Here is a 23,148-nt window from a genome sequence, read left to right on the forward strand (position 1 = left end):
TGGAAGCCTTAGGTGACAAAGTACAAATGTGTGTGGGGAGTTGGTCCCCTTGGATTTTTTGAGTATAATGTTGATACTGGTGAGGGAAGTGAGAGCAAGGAATGTGGGAGTGACGGTGACTGTGGGCACGGGTACACCTGAAAGCTGGGGTCAGTTTGCCGTGGAGGAGCCCAGCCAAGCCTCCCTGGGAATATCCCGGCCACTCGGATGCTTTCTGTCTCAGCTGCTAGTCACCCCTGTACCTCCGAAAATTTTCACGTTGCAAGCAGCCTGGTGAAAAAGATTAGTAATAGTTATTGCGTGTGCTGTAATACTGCAGATTCCACGTGCCGTGGCATACACTCGTGTGTGTCGCAGCCTTCTTCCGCTCTGCTGTTGCATTCCTGGGCTGGATGCTCCTACTTTAAGTAGATGTGAGCTGGTTGCCTTTTTACTTTCTTCATCCACCTACTGCTTCTCTCCAAGTTGCTCCTATTTCTGCACTGAAAATGTCAACCAACCAGAGAAAATGTGATGGTTCATTTATGTAGGTGTTTTTGAAAACAATGTTTTGGGCTGCAACTTATTTCAGCGTTACAATGAGCTGGCTGTTCTTTCTCTGAGCCAGGCATCTGGTGCATGAGGTCTGTTTAAAAGTGAATAAAAAACAGTGGAGAGACAGACGTGATGGTTGCAGCACTCACCTTCTTCTGCACAGTTTTGATAACCACAGAATTTCTTGCATTTTAAAAATTTTTAAATTGATTGACTACGTGACTTGCATTGTGTATCGTTCCCCTGAACCTTCTGAAAGTGAAGCGCTCTCAACCAGAGACGGCTGAACAGCGTACGATGAGCTCTCAGAGACTCATACAAAGCTCAGCCTTTTCACAAACAATCATATGACAAAAGCATCATTTTAGAGGAGGAAATAAAAAAAGAAATATGACCATTTTGAAGCAGAGCACTCACTGCAGCCTGAACATTCATGAGCTCTGTGTAATAAAAGCTGGTATTGCTTTTCTGGTAGGTCCCACCCTACTTGCAGCTCAGCTCCTCTCCCAGGGGAGCAACCTTATTCGCGAGGTGTTCGAGAGTGTCAAGGGTGAGGGCAGTCTTGAGCTAAATTTAATATTCTTACTTAGTAATTTGAAAATAAGCAGCAGAAAATAAATGAATTACTGTTTTTTACTGTATGTGGCTTCTGTTTCAGAGCCAGTCACAGCAGGAAAACTGTCCCAGGGGTGTTTGAATATGGTTTGAGGCTCCACATGTCTGAGGAAAGTCACTTTGCTCTTTGTTTGGAAACTGGCTAAAGCACCTTGCAGAGGGGTAGGAAAAGATAAAATGTGCTCAGAAGAAGAAAGCTTCCTAGGGGGAGGGAGGCTTCGGCTCTGCCAAGAGAAACGTCTGAATGCTAATTGTAGGTGGGAGGAAGGGGGGCATAAACCATCAAGTTGCCTAGGAGGAGGCTTGGGGAAAGGGGGGGTGGAATATTTGGGAAATACTGCCTTTGATTAACACAGGCTTAATTGGAATGTAACAAAGAGATATAAAAAAAAGGTTTGGCAAGTTAAATCTTTCCAGTGCCATACATCTGAGGAAGCCAACGGTGGCCTACAGAGAGTCTGAATGGGCAATGTGGAAAATTCTAGGGGTGTGTAATTTTATCTGCGGGGTTATGACAGCCATCATTTTGAAACATGGTGACTATCAGAACTAATTAATTCTCCAAGCCCATAGGATGCATTAAGATAGAGCTGCAGCTGGTATGCTGAGGAATGCCGCGCGCCCGGCAGAGGCCATCGCTTTTATCAATGTTAATGAGGGAGAAGGCACAGACAGCTGATCTAAACCAGAATGCGTTCATGATGCATACAGCTGATGGCAATGCAGACTGCCAGTCAAGGGGTGGTCTTAGCCATAGATTAGATCCTCATAGTGGCCTCTTCAGCTTTCTTTCTTTCCCCTCTTTTTTTTTTTTTTTTTGTTCTCAAAAGAGTCTTTCAGCTGGTGAAATTGTAAACAAAAGGCATTCTAGCTGAGGCCGTGGCGGAGAGGGCTTTGCTAGGGAGACATGAGGAAAGCAGCGTACGCGGCGCTAACTTGGACAATGTTATTTACTACAAATTTTAAGGGGGTGTTAGGTGGGGGAGCTGTAAGGCTAAGCTTATAATCAGCACCATGCTCTAAAGGGAACGACCGCAAAATCAGGGGCTGCTCACAGGTACCTCTGCTAGCATTCCATGCTATAATAACATGTGGCTTAAAAAAATGAGTGTCATGCAGGTCCAGCAAGATACAGGACTTATTTATAAGTCCCCGATTTGAGGGAAGCATTCCCCATGTTCAGCTGTGAGACATTTAGGCCAAGAGGTACAGGGGGATGAAGCTGCTGGTCTCCTGGGTGGCAATGCCTTGGGGGTGAAGGGAAAGACTTAGTAATCTGGACTGGGAAGTGTGGGTGGCATAGAGGAATATTAAAGCCATCTTTGTGTCCCTGTGTCTGCTCTGCATCTCCTGTAGTTCTTGGTGGACTGTGCATAGGCTCTGGTCCCACGTTGCTGCCAGTTAACAGTGCGATAAATGCAGAAGGTGCTGCCCTGGTACAAGTTCTGGACTTTTTTGAACACTGTGGCTCTTCCCGGTGATATAACACTCTTCAGAATCATTGAATTTCATATTTAATGGAGTACAAATATAACATATATTGCTTGCACAGATTTGGAATAAAATGAATCACAGTTATGAGCTGCTGGATAAATACACCAAAATAAACTTGTAGTTTGAATTAGCATCTGCCTGTTTGTGTAATGTCTGCATGTAAGAAGCTTCAGCTTTAAGATGTGATCAAAGGATATCGGAAACTAGGAACAAGTAATGGGCTCACACAAGATGAGAAGGTGGCTCAAATGGATCTTGATAGCAATTCTCAAGCAAATGTATTTTGCAGTTTATAAATGTCCAGGCAGGAAGGAGGCTGGGGTTGTTTGTATATGTGCCTTGTCCTTCTGCAGTTCTGCTAAGGCTGCAGTGCATTAAGGCCAAAATACCAGGAAACCCCTGAGATTCCAGGATTTGGGATGGACAGAGGGATGTAGAGCATGGATTTCTGGTGCTGTAAACGTTACATTGATTTCTCCAGCCCCATAGTAGAGAAGCAGGACGGAGAGCGGCACACACATTTCAGATCTTAGCAGTTGGCCGTGGTAGGACTGGGGACGTTTGGAAACCCCAGGCGCTATAAAGTAAGGGAGTTGTGGAGTCGGGGGAAGCAGCAGAGGCTGTGTTATTACTGCGGTGTTATTACCTGCTGACTTCCTTCCTTGCTCTAGACAATGCAGAGAGTTTGCTATAATTTTGGCCTTTGTAGAGCTTGTATGCTTTCATAGTAATGCTTTTGTTTTGACTAGTCAGACTTAAACAAAGTTAGCTTAATATAGTTAATAATTTACTAGGAATAGAACTGAATTGCAGATAATGATGTGGAGCAATCAACCTTTGCTCCGTTTTTTTTTTTCCTTCCTTTTAAATGCAGCCTTAATAACATTATCCAAATGTGCCTGTTTACAGCTATAGTGAATTGATTTCAGCCAATTATCTTGTCTAGGAAAAGCCATCTCAAAATTTGTTTGAGAAAGAAAATAACGCAGAAGACAAGCTGGCATAATTTCTACAAATAGAATAACACAATGTTATCTTTCATTGTCTTCCTCCTTACGATACGGGAACTTGCCGTGGTTCACATCAGGCTAAAAGGATCTGTTATGTGCGATGCTAGATGGGTAACACAGCGTAGGTATGCGGCACGGTAATCCCTAAGCCATGACCCAAGGGCAACAAGTTGCCCATGGGGACATCTGATATTTCTGGGAAGAACCAAGCGCGGTGCTGCCCGGCGTGTGTTAGCTGGCCGCAGGCCAGCAAAGGTTGCCAACCGCTGCCCTAAGAAATGGAGCTGGACTGGGGAGGAGGAAGCTCAGGCTGCGTTTTTGGCTCGGTTGCTTAAAGATCCTGACAAGCCGCTCTCCCTTCTGCCTTGGCTACGTCTTCGTTCTGCCTTTCTGTAGTTAGAATCATAGAATCGTTTAGGTTGGAAAAGACCTTTAAGATCACCGAGTCCATCCGTCACCCAACGCCACCGTGCCCACTACACCATGTCCTGAAGTGCCTCGTCTACACGTTTTTTTGAACACCCCCAGGGATGGTGACCCCACCAACTCCCTGGGCAGCCTGTTCCAACGCCTGACAACCCTTTCAGTAAAGAAAACTTCTTCAAACGTCCAACCTAAATCTCCCCTGGCGCAACTTGAGCCCATTTCCTCTCGTCCTGAGTTTGTCCACCTTTCGTGTGTCGGCACCTCCAAAAGCGACACCGGGGGCGAGGACGGCTCCGGTACAACTTCACGCTAAAGGATAAAAACACGCTTTCTCCACCCGCATCCTCCATCCCTTTTCAGTTCAACGCTTGAGTTTTCTTCTCTTTCTCGCCGCAGCCTGCCGGGGGAGGGAAAAGAGAAGGGTGGGCTTTCTACCTGGCATCTTTGGGGTCTGGATTGTCCTGTCTTGGGGCTGGTTTGCAACGGGTTTGGAGGTGGGGACAGGCGGGTGTCCCGGGAGGGAGCGAACGCTCCCTCCCGGGACACCCGCCTGTCCCCACCTCCAAGTCCCGGACCCTCCCCGTGGGACCACCGGAGGGCAGCAAAACCCAAGCCACGGCTTCAATCCCCCCCATCAGCCCTTTAAAAACCCCCAGGCAGCAGGAGCTGGGAAGGGGTTTCTCGGTCCCCACGACCCCCTGAGAGAGTCGTGGGGGAGGCGGCTCCCTGCGTGGGTAAAGGCCACTGGGACCCAGAGGAGAGGTGGTTGGGAGGGGGGACCACAGGTTTATGGGATTGAGGTGTGCTGAGTTCCTAAAAATAGTCTGGGAGGACGTGGGTGTAAAGAAAGGCATAAAAAGAAATAGGCAAAAATATAAAATAAATCTATATAAAATAAAAGAAATATTAAAAAATACAAAATATATAAAATAAATATATAGAAAAATAAAATGAATATAAAAATACTATATATAAAAATAAATATAGGAAATAAAATAATCACATAAAATATAATCTATAAAAATTAAAATAAATATAGAAAACATTAAAATAACTATATAAAATTAAAACAAATATATAAAAATGCGATTATGACAATATTAAAATGTTGCCGTATATGACCGAGAAGTTTGGAAGCATTCGTCTAGTTGCAGAGAGTATGTAGGATGTGAGGTAGAGGGTAGAGGATACATCCAGATACCTGCACAAAAATACGCTGCATCTCAAGAACTGAGCACCCAGGGAACTATTCCCTTTCCCCTGACTCCCACTGAGTACGTAAGTGTTGTATATACACTACGGAGGAAAAAATCCAAGTGATTTCAAATACACAGGAGTATCTACTGAAGTGCTGTATAATAGAATCTGCTTCATACCTTGTATGTTGAAGACTAAACCTCGCTAGAAAGTTTACTGATTTCTTACTGTGATGAAATAAACATACAAGGATTCTTTCCAGTTATGCAAAAGGTATGGTAAAAAGACTATACTTTGTGTTAAACACACTGGAAACTCTAAATAAACATAAAAATGTAAAGTCATTGTTACTGGCAATGAGATTAGGCTGAGCAAACAGGCAGAAAAAACAAGGCTCTGTACAGAAGGCACTTGTGAAGAACTGTGCAAAGTCCTCATCTACAAACATAGATAAGTTTTGGATATACCTAATGTAAAAAAAAAAAAGCTATAGTTTTGAAAGTTTTGATGGACAAGTCAAGTCTTTAGAAGTATGAAGAGTCCAGAATGAAATGCCATCCCCAAGAGGATTATTCAGTTTAGCAATTAGCAACAGTAATGTGAAGTAGTCACCTGAAGAGAGGAAAAACTAGGTTATGTAGGGGTTATAAAGTAGGATCTTTCTGTTTTTTGAGTGCTTGACTTGTTTTCTAATTTTAAAAATGGAAATGTTGGTTGCTTTTTTTTTTAACCTTTTGGAGACGCAATTGACTAATGTTAAAAAAAAAAAGACCAAACCCACCTGTAAATGGAGCTTTAATGTAGTTATTTCAAATCCACTGAGGTTATAAGCAACAGAAATCAGGTCTGATGATGTGAAACTCTGAGCAGGAACAGTGTTAACTCTTCGGCCCTGGTGACATCCCTTGTCTTTGCAGATGTATCTTTTCCTGGCAATGCCAGGTAGTCTTACAAGACTCTCACCCAGCACTATCTCTCTGTCTCTGCGATTGCAGAATGTATTTTAATATCATTTAGCAGGAACAACATTATGGCAGTTTAAAGATAGACCCTTCCACATTCACACCCTCTCTAGCATTCTCTTCTTGTCCATCATCAACGACATTAGACCAGCCAGAATCCCAAAATCTCTGCAGCCCCAATGAGTTGTACCATGTGAATGTACACACATGACAAACGCTGATTGGTTGTGTGTTAATTATTTAGGAATAAGGAGTACCACTGTAGGACAATGCAATTCAAACTTCAGGGTTTTTTTGTCTGTTTTTAAATTTTGGCAGATGTGAAATTGTGTGAAAACTTCAGGTTATCAATTGGGGAAATAACATTATGGCAGAAGAGCACTGTTGGCACCTCATGAAACTCACCTCGTACAATAGCATTAATATGCTAAGGGGAACTAAATGTTACCTTCTGGTTTGACCTCCTAGGTTGAAAGACTTCTGCTTCCTAGGAGAAGAACAAATAGATAATTAAATATGTGGCCTGAATATTTTAATGATAGAAATTCTCTTTATCCTTCTTCTGACTGTGGTGTCCAGTTCTGATCGTCCCATCCCATGAAGGATATAGAAGGATTTGGAAGGATCTGGAGAATGAAAAAGGCAATTATTAGGAAAATAGGAAGGGATAAATGCCTCTGTGGAGTAGATAGAAGACTAAAACTAGAAAAGATGAATAGCGGTATTATGATGTGCGTAGAGAGGGTAAATGGGAAATTCTTAAATTTTCTTTAATTATAATTCTACAATAAGACAATGTTTGAAAGAATTATCTTTAAAAAAAGACAAAAGAAAGTTATTTCTTTGTAAATAAGAAGTTAAAAACTTCTGGTCTTTATTGCTAGTACACCTTCTTATTTTCTTATTGTCTAATTGTAGGCAGGTAAGTCTTCATATCTCTTAGAAGTTTGTGGCTGAGAGGAACAACACAGAAAATGCTGTTTCACAGACTTCCTATGCAGCATTTAGCTAGAATCTGTAAGAAACAAACTCTTTCTTGGAGAAAATATTTTGATTTTGAAGAACTTTGTTTTGTTCCAACTCTGAATGTAAGTATTCACAGGTTGAGTTGAAGAGATTTTACTGCAGAAAAAAATGAAAATGTTCCCCTTTTTCTGCCTCGCTTGCTGGGTAAAGCATCTATCTGGTGCATCGGACTCCTCAGAGATGTAGTAGCTTGTCTCAAACTCTGCTGAGGAGCAGAAAGGCTCGGAGCAATTCAGGTGCCTAAACACAGGCATTTAGTGCCTCTTTGGATGTTCAGGACTAGTGAGTGCTGTGGCCTTCTGGACTAGCACCTGGCAGCCACGTAGGATACTGTGAGGCATCTAAACCAGCCCTAGACAACTAAAACACACCCCGTGGGCATAAAGGCTCCAAGGAACTAGATACCTGAAAGCGTGAAGAGCTGCAGAATTTATGGGACTACAGAAGGCTGGACCTAGGACGACCACAGATGCCTCCTTTCCACGTCCCCGTTAATTAAGGTGAAATTCTACAGAATTATGATTTTAAAGACATAGATTGCCTTCTTGCTCCCTAGTTTGGCTTCTGTGGATCCACAAGTTGGGAAACACAGGTTGCCTGGAGGTCCTGGGAGCTGCCCAGTGTGGAAATGATGTTCTGAGGGAAAATCAAACCAATGCCTCAAAATCAATATCTTCACTCAGAAAAGGTTTTTTGGAACCCAGGTTTCCTGTTGGGAAATCAATAGAATGGAAGTATCACAACTGGTTGTTCATCTGATGCAGGCTGCAATCAGAGGGTAGAGTAGCTACTCATCTGTTCCCATCAACCACCGCTGAGTATTTCACGAGATGTTATGATGCAAGTTTTCTCTCTGAGATCCAGCTCTCGCTGCCTTGGCACTCTCAGCTCTGACTAGTTTTTCAAAAGAGCTCAGTTCCCATTGTGACTATTATGACCAGGTTTTCAAAAGATTTCAGCACACTGAGTGCTGAGCTCCTTTGAAAACCTCCTAATAATTATTTAGGTGAGTAAATAGCATCTGAGTCTGGTTGTAAAAGCTGAGTCTTTCTGGAAATTCTTACCACAAAGCGATGTATATTATCAACCTTAAATTTTCATGTTTCCTGTATGTGATTTGCCTTTATATGTTCTCAGCATTTGAGCTTTTTGAAATACAATTATGGCAAAAATAGTAGAGCAGCTATAGGTTGCACTTGGGTGTACTGCTGTTAATTCAGGATCAATGCAATGCAGCCTTTTTCCATTGATGGATCTGTCATGTTAAAACTTGAATGCTATTATTGAGCAAAGTTTCCAGATTTGCTCATAAGTAACAAGACGAGATATGGTAGAAGAGTGAGGGTGAATTCTTCAGTTAGTGTTATACCTCCAGACCAAAGACTAGGGGGAAAAGAGACGGTGCTGATGAGAGTCTTGCACCCAAGGACAGCAGCACTGAGGACGTCAGTGAAGATTTTAAGCACTGGGTCCGTTACAAAGTTGGATTTAACTAATTCCTGTCACAGTGCTTAAGAGGCAAAATGCCCAAATTCGTATTCTTGGCAAAACTCCTGAGTGAAGACATTATTCTGAATTTAACCCTTAAGGTTTATGAAAATGCAAGAGCACAGCAACACCCCCATGTAAAATCAAAGGCCCATTTAGTCTGGTGTCCTCTTCCTGACACTGCCCAGCACTGGACGTCTAGCAAAAGAGTGTAAGAAACAGGCCAAATGTAGAATAATGTTTTTAAAGCACTTCTCCAGGCTTTCATCTGTAACCAGCTCTTTTTACCTGGTTTATATTCTTTCTTTTGCCTTCATAGCATCTTGTGGCAGTGACTTCCACAATGTAATTGCCTGCTGTGTGAAAAAACCTCTCTCTTTTATTTCAAACCTTCTGTCAGATACTGTGGTTGTGTGTCCCTGCGTGCTGGGGTGTGAGAAATAGCTGATACTCTCTTTGTGACTTTGTGGAATTGTATCATACCCCTCCACCCTTTGTCCCTCTTACTTCTTTTCCAGGTACACGAGTTACAGTTTATCCAGTTTCTCCTCATACAGGAGTCTTTCTGGACCTCTGACCTGAGTTTTGCCCTTCTTTGAGCTAAAACCTTTTCTAGTTCACCTCTGTTGCTTTGGAAATGGGATGAGCCAAGCCGCCTACAGCATTCAAGACGTTTGTGCCTCAGATTTCTATTGCTATATAAAAGTTTTTTTTTTCTGTTTTGTTCTCAATTCTCCTTAAAATTCTTAGCATTGTATATGCTTTTCTGCCTACTGTTGAACATTGAGCTGGTGTTTCAGAGAGGGAGCCATAAGGCTCCCAGATCTTTTTATGGAGTGCAAATACTGGTATAAAGACCATCCTTGGGCCATGGTTATTTTTTCCATGTGTGTGTGGATTAACGGAGGATTTCATTTGCTGCTTGTCTCCCCTGACTTGCTGTGAAATCCTTTTGCAGCTCTTCACTCAATTGGCCTTACAATTGACCTCAGCAAATATTTTTGTAACTTGGTATGATTTATTGCCTTATTATTAACTCCTTCACCTACGCTTTCAGTATAGTCATGCATCTCACTTCCTTGTCAATATTTTCTCTCTAATGTGAAAAATTGGCAATCTATTCCTTTACTTTATTTCCCATTTTCAGTCAGTTAATAATGCACTGGAGGAACTTTATTCCATATGCACTTGATTTCTCCGAGAAGCTTTAGTAAAGGGCTATTGCACTCTGCAGCCTTGATGACTGGGTCATATAAATGGGTATAGCTCTGATGGAGATGGGGATCTACACTCCTTGGAAGACCAGGCTGTCTGTCTGAAAGAATTCCCAATTCTTTAGTCATCTATTCCTATTCTTGCAAATGCTGCATAAGAAAATCTATTATCTCAGTTTCTTGGCCAAGATACCTCAGATGTGTCATCATCTTGCTGTAAAAACTTTGTATTTCATCTATCATTTCTTTATCCAAGAGCAAGATGTTGGTGCTGACATACTCCCACTTATTTTTACCGTTTGAGGCAGAGAAATTAAAAGTGTTTGGTCACTTGGCACTCATGCAGAACTAAAAACATGTGGTAGTGATATCATAAAGTGAAATATTTATTATTTTTGCTTAAAGTTGAGTAAGAATATCTAAACTATATTTTGTTGGTTTTTATGAAAAGCTTGTCCAGTGAGCAGCATATTGCTCTATCCTTTGAAGGCAAAGGTTGCACAATAGATAGAATTACAGTATTATTTTGAGCAGTTTTTGAATAATTTGTTTCTTGACTGGCTTGTTGCTACAACCTCATGCTGTCCCTGGTGTAATGTCTTAGATTGGTTGGAAATTAGATACCTGCACAGAGCTGCAAACATCATCTACACAACATGAAATAGAAAATCTCAAATGTATTTGGAGTGAGGCTGCCCTATATATTACATAGAAGGAAGTGTGCTTTGAGACATAATGCTGTGGAAGTTGTATTTTCTTCTTTCTATTATTTAAACCACTTAAGCTTGTCTCTCAAACTTAATAACACCATGAAAATCCCCTGGTGAAACTACAGTTTATGATACCAGGTAGGGTGTATTTTAGTCTCTATTTCCTAAATTATTATTTGTCAGCAAGTGCTACAGATTGCTTTTCTGTAATTGCCTTCCATGTGATAGATGCACCGAGATGTTTTGTCTCTCAGACTCTTGGTGACGCAGAGTCCTTTACAGAAGTATTCAGAAACGTCTCTTATTCTGGCTATTGCTGACTTCAGAAGGGGTTTGGGTTTCATTCTCTTTACTGAGTTAATCCTTAGGAAGTGCTTGGACATGTGGCCACATCAATTAAAAAACTCAGCTGAGTGCAGCTGAAGACATGGATGCCTGGGATCACAAAGCATTGGGGTGCCTCTTTGCCCCCCTCTCTGTGCGGCAGAAACGGCGAGAGCCCCCGAAGCACCACGCGTGCCCGGGCACCTCCATTCCTGGTGCAGTCACCTTTTGTCCCTGGAAAGCCCCTCGCTTTCTTGGTCCGCGGGTGCCTGCAAACACTGCCAGCCTGGCAGGAGCCGAGAAAGCCTAAAAAAGGGTGAAGCATCCTTTTGTGAGCCTGTTGCGCTTCACTGGCTTGAGTAACCTGATGGAGAGGTGAGGACATCTCTCTGTCCTTCCTAAATGCTTGCTGGGCCTGTATTAGTGTATGTGTAGTGTTACTAATTTGCGGTGCTAATGATATTGTAGTCCTTGCCTGCCACCAAAGAGTGGAGCAGCTCTTCCCACACCTGTAGTGCAAAGTAGCGTGGGCAGCGGTCTGCGCCAAATCCAGGACGTATGTTGTTTGTGGATGCCATATGTATTTTCGTTTGCACGTGCCAGGGGCGTTGCTGGTACGACTGGACATTTGTTTTCTCTTGAACAGCCTAGTTGTTAGAGCAGCCGTTCAGGAAATGGGGGATTTGATCTCTTTGGCTATTTTTCCATTGTTTTGTCGCTGCAAAATGTGTCACCAGCCCAGGGGACAGGGCATGCTGCCATGCTGAAGAAGTGTGTTCCTAAGAGGGTACCTCTTTAATTGTTTGTGTCTCTAAACCCCAAGTAAAATTTATGGGAAACAGAACATTTTTAATGAAATATTTTTTTCTTTTAGGAATATGAAGCATAATTAAGATTTTTCATGAAAACTTTCATATTGAAGCCATTGGTCCAAAAGTGTTAATTTAAATATTTTGCCTGTTTCTATTATGAACACTGACCATTCTGAAGTCTGACATGAACACATAGACAACAACATAAGTTTAACTCTTATTGATGTTAAAAATTAATTGCCACAATGCACTAATGTCAAGGTGTTAGTATTAAAATGAAGCTCCTGGAAAATCTGGTTTTCTGTAGGAGATTAATGAGGCTAAGTCTGTTTAATTACACAAAGCCAAGAGGTAGCTAATGGCAAAAATGCTGGTTAGTACCTCTATAGTAAAGACAGTAATGTAGGAGGAAAGCATAGATAGACAATTTCAGAAGAGAAAAATAATGCACATTTTTTTATAGTTGGGGCAATTAGCAGAGATAACAACCTCTATTGGGCTAGGCTGGATTCTTCAAGGACTGAATGAAGATTTTAGGCATCTTTTAAAAGCAGATGCTGTAGTTGTACTAGTAGTTATGTGTGGCACTTTGTGCTGTACCAGAGGGTTTAGGGTGGATTGTGAGGACTGGTCCTTAACTTCTGCCCAAGCTGCACTTTGGGGCTTGAGCCCTTCTGCAGATTTGGGCTTAGGTGTGTGTTTGAATTATGGCTGGACAAGGTGGCACATTTCACTTAAATCATCTGATTTTGGGTTGTTATCGGAGCAATGTTAATGATGCCAAAGCTGAATATATCAGGTAGGTTGAATACTGTATTTGCTGCAGCCCAAAAAGTGGTTTTGTGGCAGCAGAGAGTAGAGAAATTTCTCCTGAATGTAACTGAAATCTTTTCAGAACAAGGGGAGAAAAACCGATTTGTGACTTAAGGAGGTGTTTCCAAAATCCATTCAAGAGCAGCTAGAAAAAGAGCCAGTTAGTTGTAAGAAAAGGAGAGATTTATCCAAAGTTGGTTAAAAAGGGAGAATAAGCTGTTGGCTTTGTGTCTAGTTGGCCTAGAGATGTCATAGGTGGGACCACGAAAACAATTAGTGTTGGGTCCATTGCCCTTAAAATCAATGGTAAAACACAGAAAGCTACACAGTGCTGTGAATCAGCACGGGATGGAAATGGGAAGAAATCCTGTTGCAAACTTATGTGCTTTTATCCCCATGTGGCCCATCTTGCAGCATGACTCTTGTAAAACCTGGAAATTCCTCAGCTGGACCAAAGCTACAAGAAAACTGGGACCTGCTACTGCCTAATTTCAGCCTTGACTAAATCTTCTTTATTAAAATCCCGTTTTTTCTGTGCGGAGATATTAAAACGCCTCAATAACATAATTCATGAGAATGTGAAAATTCTCTGATAGTTACAGGTTTGGAAGCCAGGCTAAGCAGGATGAATGCATAAAACACGATTTACACCCTGCTGAATGGGAGGTCCAGCAGCACTGTTGCTTCCTCTCAAGTGACAGCAGTATGTGTTTTGGCATTAAGGACATCAAATTCATACTCTGGCAACCTGTGTGGTATGGACCACTGTAAATCCCTCTCTAAACTTTCATTTAAAAAGAAGTACTGGAGTCTGTCCATAAAAGCTAACATTCTGTTTTCCCCAGTGATAAATTACCGTAACATCTGATAAACACAGTATGCCATAAGAGGGTATATCAGCCTCTGTTATCAAAAGTTAATTTTCTAGACTAAATATTCATTTGGATCATTAGAGCTATTAAATACTGTGTCAGTATTTAAGGAGCTGGCTGTGCCTGAGTGCTAGAAGGAGCCTGAAAAGAATCATATCCTGTCAAGATAAATGATTGAACTGTTCAATGAACTCTTTGACTGGCATTGGTTCCAGTCATGCCAGCTGAAGCTCAATTCCTCTTTGTCTGTGTGGTCTTGTTTTCACCTTGCCTGTGGGGTGAAAGCGGTTTGATGTGACCTCCTCGCAGACGGAGGCATGAGCCTAACCTCTATTTACACCCTGTCATAATAGGGAGCTGGCAAACACCGCCGCTTGCTGCCACTCTCCTCATTTTCTCTGCTTTTTCGTCAAATAGTTAGAAGTTGTGCGTTCTAATAATAATCTAATTAGCATAGCGGGCTTATAACATCTTGTTTACGTTGTCTACTCTATTTTGAACAAAAAGGAGCGGAGAAAATATGCTCCTTCGGATAGCTTAAGTACTGCCTTAGGGACTGCATATGAAGGGGAGCCATAAGGTAACTGGATGATGTACATACAGTTTCGTCATTTGGAAATTAAAATTTGAGATGTGAACTAATTCCATAGCGTGCGAAGTTGAGGCTCAGCCTTCAGTTTGAAAGTTGATGTGTGACACTTGATACCTGGTTTATTTTTTGGCATTCAGCAAACCTTCTCCTAACAAGCTGAGATTTTTGATAGCGCCGTGTGTTTGCGCTGACTCTAAACTCATTTATTTTCCGTAACAGTAAAACTATTGTTCAGCTCTCCTTCTTCTTTAGGGCCAGATTTTCTGTGTCACCTACCATCTCCCCCTCCCTCCCTCCCTCCCTCCCTTTCCCTCTGGTTCATTGATTGTTTCCTGGACCAGACCTGGAATAGCAAAGCAGCAAAACCGCCCAAGATCTCCCAAATCTGCGTTCTGACACTGGCTGCCCTGGGGCACCCAGGCTCCTGCAGAGCTCAATGGAAATGTGCATCTCCTCTGGAAAATATAAAGGAGAAAAAACTTGCTGGGCACTCTTCTGGAAAGTAACGGTGCATTTTAGGATTTTCAGGTGAAGTGGGATACTGCAGGTCCACTTTTATGTGTTGCTTCATTAATGCGGGACAGAGCCCTGTTTAACTCTACAGTAGCTGCCTCCTGACAGTGATTTATCACTGTAGTGTGTAACAAGTTTGTGACTTACAGCAGTGACTGATAGCTACCCTAGACTTCGCAAAAATGAAGAAGCCTTATTTATAACTACAAAGGAAAGAGATGATTTTAAAAAGAAAGAAAGAAAGGAAAAAGACCCTGATGAATCTCCTTTGTGTTTTGAGGGATCATTTCTATTTATACAAGGAGATAGGTTATAAATAGAACCGCAATATGTATACCATTCTTATATTGCTGTATTAAAAGTAAACAAGATGCAAATGAAATGGTACAGTGTGGGGAGACAGCTAGAAACCTGTCGCATAATATATGCCTGTATAATTTTAGAAAAGAAAAGGGTTCCTTTGTAAATAAGAATAAAAAATATTTTTTTTAAAAACGTATTCTTAATTTATTTAGTCTGTAATTCAGATTGCTAACGTATTTTAAAAGTAAATCCTGAAAAGATCAGAGGGAATAGGGACTAGCTAAGTTCGTTGGATGCCCTATTGAGCAATCATACAGGTGTGCGCCCCAGATGGGAGATCTAGAGATGGTTGTGTCACACAGTGCTGCTGTAAGTGTGCAGCAGGTCGAAGAAAGCCCTTGAATTTGAGGCTGTGGAGAAGCCATTAAATCAGGTTGCCTCAAAGGGTAAAATTCATTGCTCTCTCAGGGTGCTTCTGGAAATGGAGGAGATGGGTGGGTGAAATCTTTGGTAGTGCTCAGAGGGAGCCTTAGCAACTCTTTCCCCGGCATGCCTGATGTCTCCTCTTGAGGTCCAGGAGCTGGTTAGTGATTTAGATGGTCACGCGTCTGATCAATGACATCAGCAGAAAGTCTCTCTTCCTACACTGTAACACCTCAGAGGGGATAACTTCCACTTCTCTCCCTTTTCTTCCTTTGTCTTGATTATATTAATCCTGGAAGGCAAACATATCCAAATTAGGTTATGAATTTTTGTCCTGTTTTAGACCTGCTGCCATGTAGGCTGGTAAGGAGTTGTGTGCTCTGTAATACTTCTCTTTTTTAGTCCAATTATTGCTTCTGTTACCATAGGTCATTAGTGGGGTGAAATTTGGGAAAATGGCACTTCTGCTGTGCAAATGTTGTACTGTACTACTAGTCCTGTTTGACTCAAGTGCTATGAGGGACACCTAAAGTCAGACATAGATGGGTGTACTTGTAATGGGGCTAGTTAGATACCTCCAGAAAATGTTCTTTCTCCTTTCCTTTGAGATAGTATTTAGTTACAACAAAGCCTGTTTTCAGGAAAGCACAAATCCTTGAAGCTGCCTATTTCAACGTTTCCTGGATGAAAATTTTAATTTTTCTGGTTTGGAGGACTTGAGACGATCAAAAGAAAACATTTCAGCTGACCTTCCCCTTCCTTCTCTCCCCATGGCTGTTGATTTGCAAACCTTTTCAGGATTTTGGCCTTTTGCTCCATTGGGAAGAAGAAGAGTTCGGATCCTCGGACAGGCAGAGGAGAGGAAGGCCGTTGGGGCCGGCTCTCACACCCGGTGGTGCGGTCGCGAGCGTTCACGCGTGTTGGCGAGGCGAAGCTTTGCCGTACGTTACCTCCGCTGCCTTCTGGTCCCTGAGCGGGGGTCCGGCATGTGGCAGCCGCCGCTGAGGCTTACGGCAGAGAAGTCACTTGCTAAAGCCCCTTCCCAGAGCCGCTTTGTATGCACAGCAAAGCCTTTTTTACTTGTGCTTTCCTCAGTGGTTCAGAGTTTGTCCCTGCGCTGCGACGAGCTTTGTGCTTCCAGGGGCTGCTTGGTTTTGGGGTAAGCCGTGAACTTAGAGCACCGATTGCATTAATTGTTTTCACGCCAGCATATTTCCATTGTGGCTGCCATTATAGTTGTGTAATGTTTCTTCTCTCTCTTCTTTCATGGCTTTCTTTGCCTTGACAGGCTCAGTCAGATTCCCTCATTCACATCTGCTAATGTGAGGGCTGAATAGAATAAATCTGTGCAATGATGGCTTCAGAAAAGAGGGGAGGAGGATGGGGGGGAGAGGGAGAGGTCTCAAAAAATAATTTCTACTTAATACATGGGATTTCAATAGACAACTTCAGTTAGTTTGTCCCAAGCTTATAGTATGAATGGTAACAGGGCCCCAAATCCACAAGTCTTATTTCCCGCCCCCTCCCTGAGTCGTTTTTTTTCCCCCAACTTAAAAGTCACGCAAGCGAAGGAATAGACAATGCGCAGATTACTTTATTTGGCTTCATCAGGTTTGCCAGGAGAGGAGAGTGCTGCCAAGCTCCTCAAGACAAGCTATGCTGGGTGCTTGCCCTTGTGCCAGTGTGAAGACAAAAAAAAATCAGGAGCCTTGAAAAGAAGCTGGTGCAGCACATGGCTCTTTCCCACTCCTCACAAATGATGGCTGTTGTGCTCGTTAACCTCTTCTGGGGCTCAGTCAGTTCACGCTGTGCAGCAGCGGAGAGCTGAATGAAATAAAAGGCTCGCAGGACCCATAGAAACGCCATAACTCCTTCATTCCCAACGCACACGCAAAGGCCGCCTTCCTCGCGGAATACCAAGTGCCTCTCGTCAAACTCTTAATAAGTCAATCCTGGCTCCATGTGGCAGTGACAGCTCAGATTCCAGCACAGGCGCGTGGGGCCAAGCCTGGCTCCTGATTTACCCCACCGGCTTTGGCAAACCACCTTGGGCTCGCGCTTGGCTTCGCTCTGACGCCACGCTCCCACGAGTCTGGGTCTTCTGCGGACGCGGCTTCGGCTTAGTTAGACCAGCCCGGTCTCCGTGCGTAGGCTAGTCCTGCTCAGATCCTTGGCAGGGGTCTAAAAGGAGACACGTAATGGGCCTTTCGCTTATAAGGTCATTAAATAACTGTAACTCTGTAACATCACTTATAAAAAACCCCGTCTTTTTTATCTGAGTCGCTACGGTTCTGATAAATGAAAGAGAATCTCCTCTTTGTGGTTATAAATGAACAAAGGGGACTGTACAGGCTGATCCAAGGCCCACAGAAATGAAAGGAAAACCAAAGACTTCAAGGCACTTTAGATGTAGGCCCTTCTAACTAGTAGCCTTTGATTTTAAGGATCTTAAACTGAAGAGGACAAAGCTACTGTTTAAAATCAACTATGAGCAGGTGAAAGGCATGATAAACTCCCATCTGAGGCTGCAGAAGGAATCTGTGTGACACAAACAGAGCGAGATATGAGCTCCAATATTTAAAACAAAATGGAAGAAAATGTGAAATGAAGCATAAAGCTAAATAGAAAAAAACCTCAGAAAATGTAACAAGGAAAAAATCTAAATCAAGTTCTCCATGGTATTTCAAATGAAACAGGGAAACACATTGCACCACAACTGAATGTTTTCCATCAGCATTTTTCACTTGAATTTAGACATCTAAGGGAAAAGTATACAGAAAAAAAAAAAAGGGAAGAAAATGCCACTGCAGCAAAACATGTGTTAAAATACCTGAAATACATTTAATTATGTAGTATTAATGCATTGTCTTGTGACGCCAAAATACAGTATTATCCAGGGATTTTTAGATGTCAGTGAGTGCAGGATGGAGAGCTGCTTTCCCTCGCTTGTGATTCTGTTGCCTTCTGGCAATGAACTATTGCTGGAATCACTCTTTTCCTTTTTCACCCACCCCAGGTCCAAATCACCATTGATCCACTGAATTCTGTGAGCTTTAGGATGGTGTCCCTTCTGTTGAGTCAATGACAATCTTGTTTTGCTGTCAGAGACTGAAGGAACTGTTCCCCTGATGCCTTGGTCAAGCTGAGAAAGCTCTCTAGGCTCATGATGCAGTGAAAAATGAACCAGATCAGGAATTTTTATAATGGCAATTTTCAATTTGAAATCTACATCAAAATTACGATTTTAATAATCCTCTATATCATTAAAGGAAAAGGCATCAGAAAGCTTATAAATTGTCTGACTTACCCTTGGAGAATACCATTTAATCGAATTTATTTTTGTTTCATTTCAATTTAAATCCGTGAATGTATGTGTTTTAGTCTAATGCTGGTATGAAAACCAGAAAGTGAAACCTACTTAGGAGAAGCAACAGCAAAATGGTACGAGTGTTTCTAAAGGACAAAAAGTGTGTGGTCTTCATTCAGATTTCAAACTGGTTTGACCCCATGTCATGCTATTGGCTTTAGTTATTGTCCTGATTTATGTTAGTGCAGACAAGAGCGGGATTAAATATAAGTGTGGTAATCCATTGTTTAGAAGAAACATGTTTGTTTTCCATACTCTCATCTAGAGAAGTTGTCTACAACTAAGTTATTTCAAATATCTTCAGTTTTTTTTTTTTTTAAAGGTATATAGAACCATCTGCATGCACATTTCGTGCAAGATTTAGGATTAGATATTGAAACATTAAAGAAAAAAACATAGTTCTAGCTCATTAGCAAAGCATTGTTAGACATATTTCTCTTCTCAGTATTTCAGTAATTAACATACATGAAAAGATGAATTTTGTAAGTGAACTACAAATCTTATTGGCCGCAAACTCGGTGATTATACTTTTGATAAATTGGACCCAATTCACCGAAAAATTATTTTAAAAGGTGCCATATGCCTTTTCATGTGTACCTAACTTACCAGAACATTGACTAAAGTCCACCTGACTGTGCTTATTCTTGTGAAGAGCAAATTTTTGAAAAGGGAATGATGTATTGCTTGCAAGCTGAATGTAAAATAAGGCTGGATTAGTTGGGCTGATTTTTGGTTTTAATGTAGTTAGGGAAAAGTTGTGTCCTCACTTCTGTACTCACTTGCATGCCACCCCATGGACAGTGGGACTGGGTAGAGCCTGCAGAGTGTAGCATACGGTCCTTAGTGTAAAGTTGAATACGGCTTCGAATTAGAAAGCAATATGAATAATACATATCACATTTGTATTCATAACCTGAGCTGATGAAACTAGGTGTAGCAGCAACAGGGAACTGAGAACACTTCGATGTATGTGACCCTGGCTAACAAGAAGAGCCCAAGAAAAATCAAACGCAGCATTGGTACTAGTCAACAACATGTTGGAACACGAAGACTGGCATGAAGTTGGCAGAGAAGAGTCCTGTTTAAAAGGCAAATGGGGGTAGATAAATAGCTTTCCATATCACGGAATTATTGCTGTTAATTGAACATGCTGGAGCCTGATGTGGCAGCCTCTGATGTCCTCTGGTTTAACCCTGAGTAACTTTAGTAGGAACAAAATGGGGCCAAGAGCTTCTAGACCAGGAGTCGCCTCCTTCGCTTTCTTGCTGCCTCTATATCTCCCGCTAAGTGACATTTCTGCAGGGTCTCTCTCTTCCAAAGGTGCTGTGATGCTGGGTCAGGCCAATCTGGTACCTGTCCTCGGCCCTGGGGGCACGGAGAGGTGAAAAGAGACAGGGCAGGAGACCAGTTGCGGAAGGTGGAAGGACTGGAGAGAGCGAAGGAGGGAAATGGGGAAGAGGAACTGTATATATTGGCTTGGGGCTAGATTTTGTGACCTCCAACTCGTGATGTGATCCTGTGAACAAAGCTTTGTGGAGTCCTGCTCTCAGACTGACGTGAGACAGTGATGAAAGGAAGTTTTCTGCTTTGTGCTATCTTACATTCAGCATTTTGCCCATAAAATTTTATTGGAGAAATTGTATATGATACTGTCTCAAAGATATGGCTCCGCAGCTAGTTTTGCCTCTGCCTCTGGAGTTTATACTTCCATTCCTAATTTTGTGTAAGCTCTTTTAAAATGCTACATCAAATTATGCTGAGAACATTAACATTGTGAAAAAGATGTGTAAGAGTCAAGAAACACTGAAACTGAGTCACCTTCAGCCATCTCCTGCAGTACGTGTGTTATCAGCCAGCTTTTAACTGAAGTGACACTCTGGTTTGCAACAGAATCCCACTGAAAAGGGAACAGGGCATTTAAAAAAGCTTTTTAAGAATGCTTATAAGATTTATTTTTTTCTAAAAGACTAGAAGTAAAGATTTAATAAATAGGTGGACTAGAAGCCTTGCTTATATGATGTTTGGTGTGGATGTATATGTTTAATGTGATGAAACAGTAGGAATGCTCCCCTGGACACAGAGCTGAGCTTCCTCTCCGCTAACTGCAGCGGTTACTACTGCCACGTAGCTATAGCAAGCACCTAGCTGGAGCAGCAGGATCTTAGCACAAGAGAAAAAATGATCATTTACCCAGCTTTTGCATGAATTTTGGAGCTTGCATTGTATTTTGTGCTGTAAAAGCCCAGGTGTTTTTAGTGCCTGAAGTAACAAGTTAGCAGCAAACTGCACGGTGACCATTCACTGCGGGGTAGAGACAACTTCACTGTCAATCACTGACCCTGAATTTGATGCTGATAATGAAATTTCCTAGAAATTATCCCCTCTCTGGTTTAAGAATTGTATGTAGGGAAGGGTGGCCTCTAGCTCAGGGTGCCCGCTCCGGTAAGAGGACAGCATATGGATGTTCTGGTATTTTGGAGTTCTTTGAGGATGCAGTTTCTTGGAGAAGAAGTAAGCGTTACAAAGATTGCGTGCCTGAACGTTAGGAGGCAAACTGACTAAACCAGCGCTCCTGCAGGCACAGTGACTTCCCCAAACAGCACAGTGTGCCGGGAGTAAAAACGATTAAGAAAACAGCAATTAAATGCTCTGTCAGTGGTGAAATTCTCTAGAAATATGGGAAGCCTTAAACGGTGCACCATTTTGTGCTTGCAAGCAGTGTGTGCCTGTAAAAGAGGGCTGTAGAAAAAGTCTCATTCTTTCTGTAGGCAGTAGTTAGCTCTGTATTCTAGAGTGTTTTAGTAGTTTCAGTTAAATCTGGCAGAGTGGGCTAGGTGTGAAACTGTGCTGAGGAGTGTCATGCTAAATCTATAACAGAAACCAAAATGAAAGATGAAGTGGTTTTGAGTGAGCTGAGGTTAAATCTCTTATCTTCATGGGAGGCAAATAATTTTCTGAGGGTCAGGTCCTGACTTCAGCCCGGAGTTGAACGCCTCACATCGTCGAGCAGTTCAGAAATAATCCCAAACAGCGCAGCTAGACTTTGCCAATCTACTAAAATTATCCTCTCCAGAATGAAGTTTATATTAAAGGGTCAGCACTTCCCTGAAACACAATTGTGTTGGATTTGCAGTCAGGACATCAAGAAAAATAGGAATGCTGAGACAGAAAGAGAGATCTTGGTGTCAGAGCCCAAAGAGGATAAAAACTGCACAACTGTCAAAGGAAGGGAAAAGCAGGACAAGGTCCAGCGTGGCTGGGAAGGAACCAAAGTTGGGGTAGAGGGGGTCAGCCTGTGAGAAGCAGAACCCTGCAGCTGGGGGAGGTGAGGGCAGTGCGGATGCCCACTGCCACTGCTCCCGTGGATGCTGTCCCAGTGGGTACCGCACCGCTCCCCGGTGAGCAGGAGGACCTCGATGGAAAACCAGGGTGTTGCCAGAGGCAGGATTCTGGCTGACAAAACTAAAACCATCAGAAAAGGTAGAGAGCTCCTTCTGATGGGAAGAAGATTGAAAATACCTGTCGAGTCTCCTTGCTGCATGATTCCCAAAACAGTGTGGTAAGCAGCGTCTCTTATGAAGAAAGAATTACTGGGTTATGTATGCTAATTAGAGCTCTGATAGACATTGTCTATTGATTTGTCTATCAGCCTCATGATTAACATTCATGTTTCTCCATGAAGGAAAGCACTGAAAAATAGCTTGAGTCTTTTTTTCCTGCTGTCAACTGGCTGAGAAAAGGGAGAGAAACCATTGCTATGGTTGCTTGCCTGGCTCCTGGTTGTTCCTGAGTTCGACTTTCCTGCTCTCCAGTTACTTGTAACAACATAATGCGATTTTTTTTTTTCCTCTGCCATGTTTACAAACATTTCCATCAGCAGAGGAATCAAGCACGGTACTTACCTTAGTCTGCTTGTGATGGTTTATTAATCGTGGGGCACCCTGACAGAAAGTTGCTCAGGGCATTGTTGTGGGCAGAAAAAAAAGGAAAACAAGCCTACAGTACTTAGAAAATGATGAATTTAAATACAAAGCAACTGTTTATGAAGACAAATACTAGTGTACGTATACCTATTGCCAGCTTTGTTTTGATCTTTGATTCTGAGATGCAAAGAGAAGGTAGTCCTTGCCGCCTTTGGCAACAGAGATTGAGAAGTTTTATTTCTGGTACTAAGAACACAAGAGGAGGCATGGAAAATTATAACCATTCCTGGTTTTGTCTTCCTTTTTGGCAGTGCTACTTTAGAGGAAGCCTTCCCCTTTAAATAAAGTGTTCCCTTGCTGTTAGCTTGTTTTTCTACATGATTTTAAATCTATGCTATAGCCAAGAAAAATTTAAAGGGCTTTTGCTAGTTCTATGGCATTTGTAACAATGCAGGAAAGAAAAAAAGCCCATACAATAAGCAGACAAAGGAGAGGTGGAAGAAACTTCAAAGAATGATGACGTACAAGGG

This window comes from Buteo buteo, chromosome 19 (assembly GCF_964188355.1).
Source record: "Buteo buteo chromosome 19, bButBut1.hap1.1, whole genome shotgun sequence".
Taxonomy (NCBI): Eukaryota; Metazoa; Chordata; class Aves; order Accipitriformes; family Accipitridae; genus Buteo; species Buteo buteo.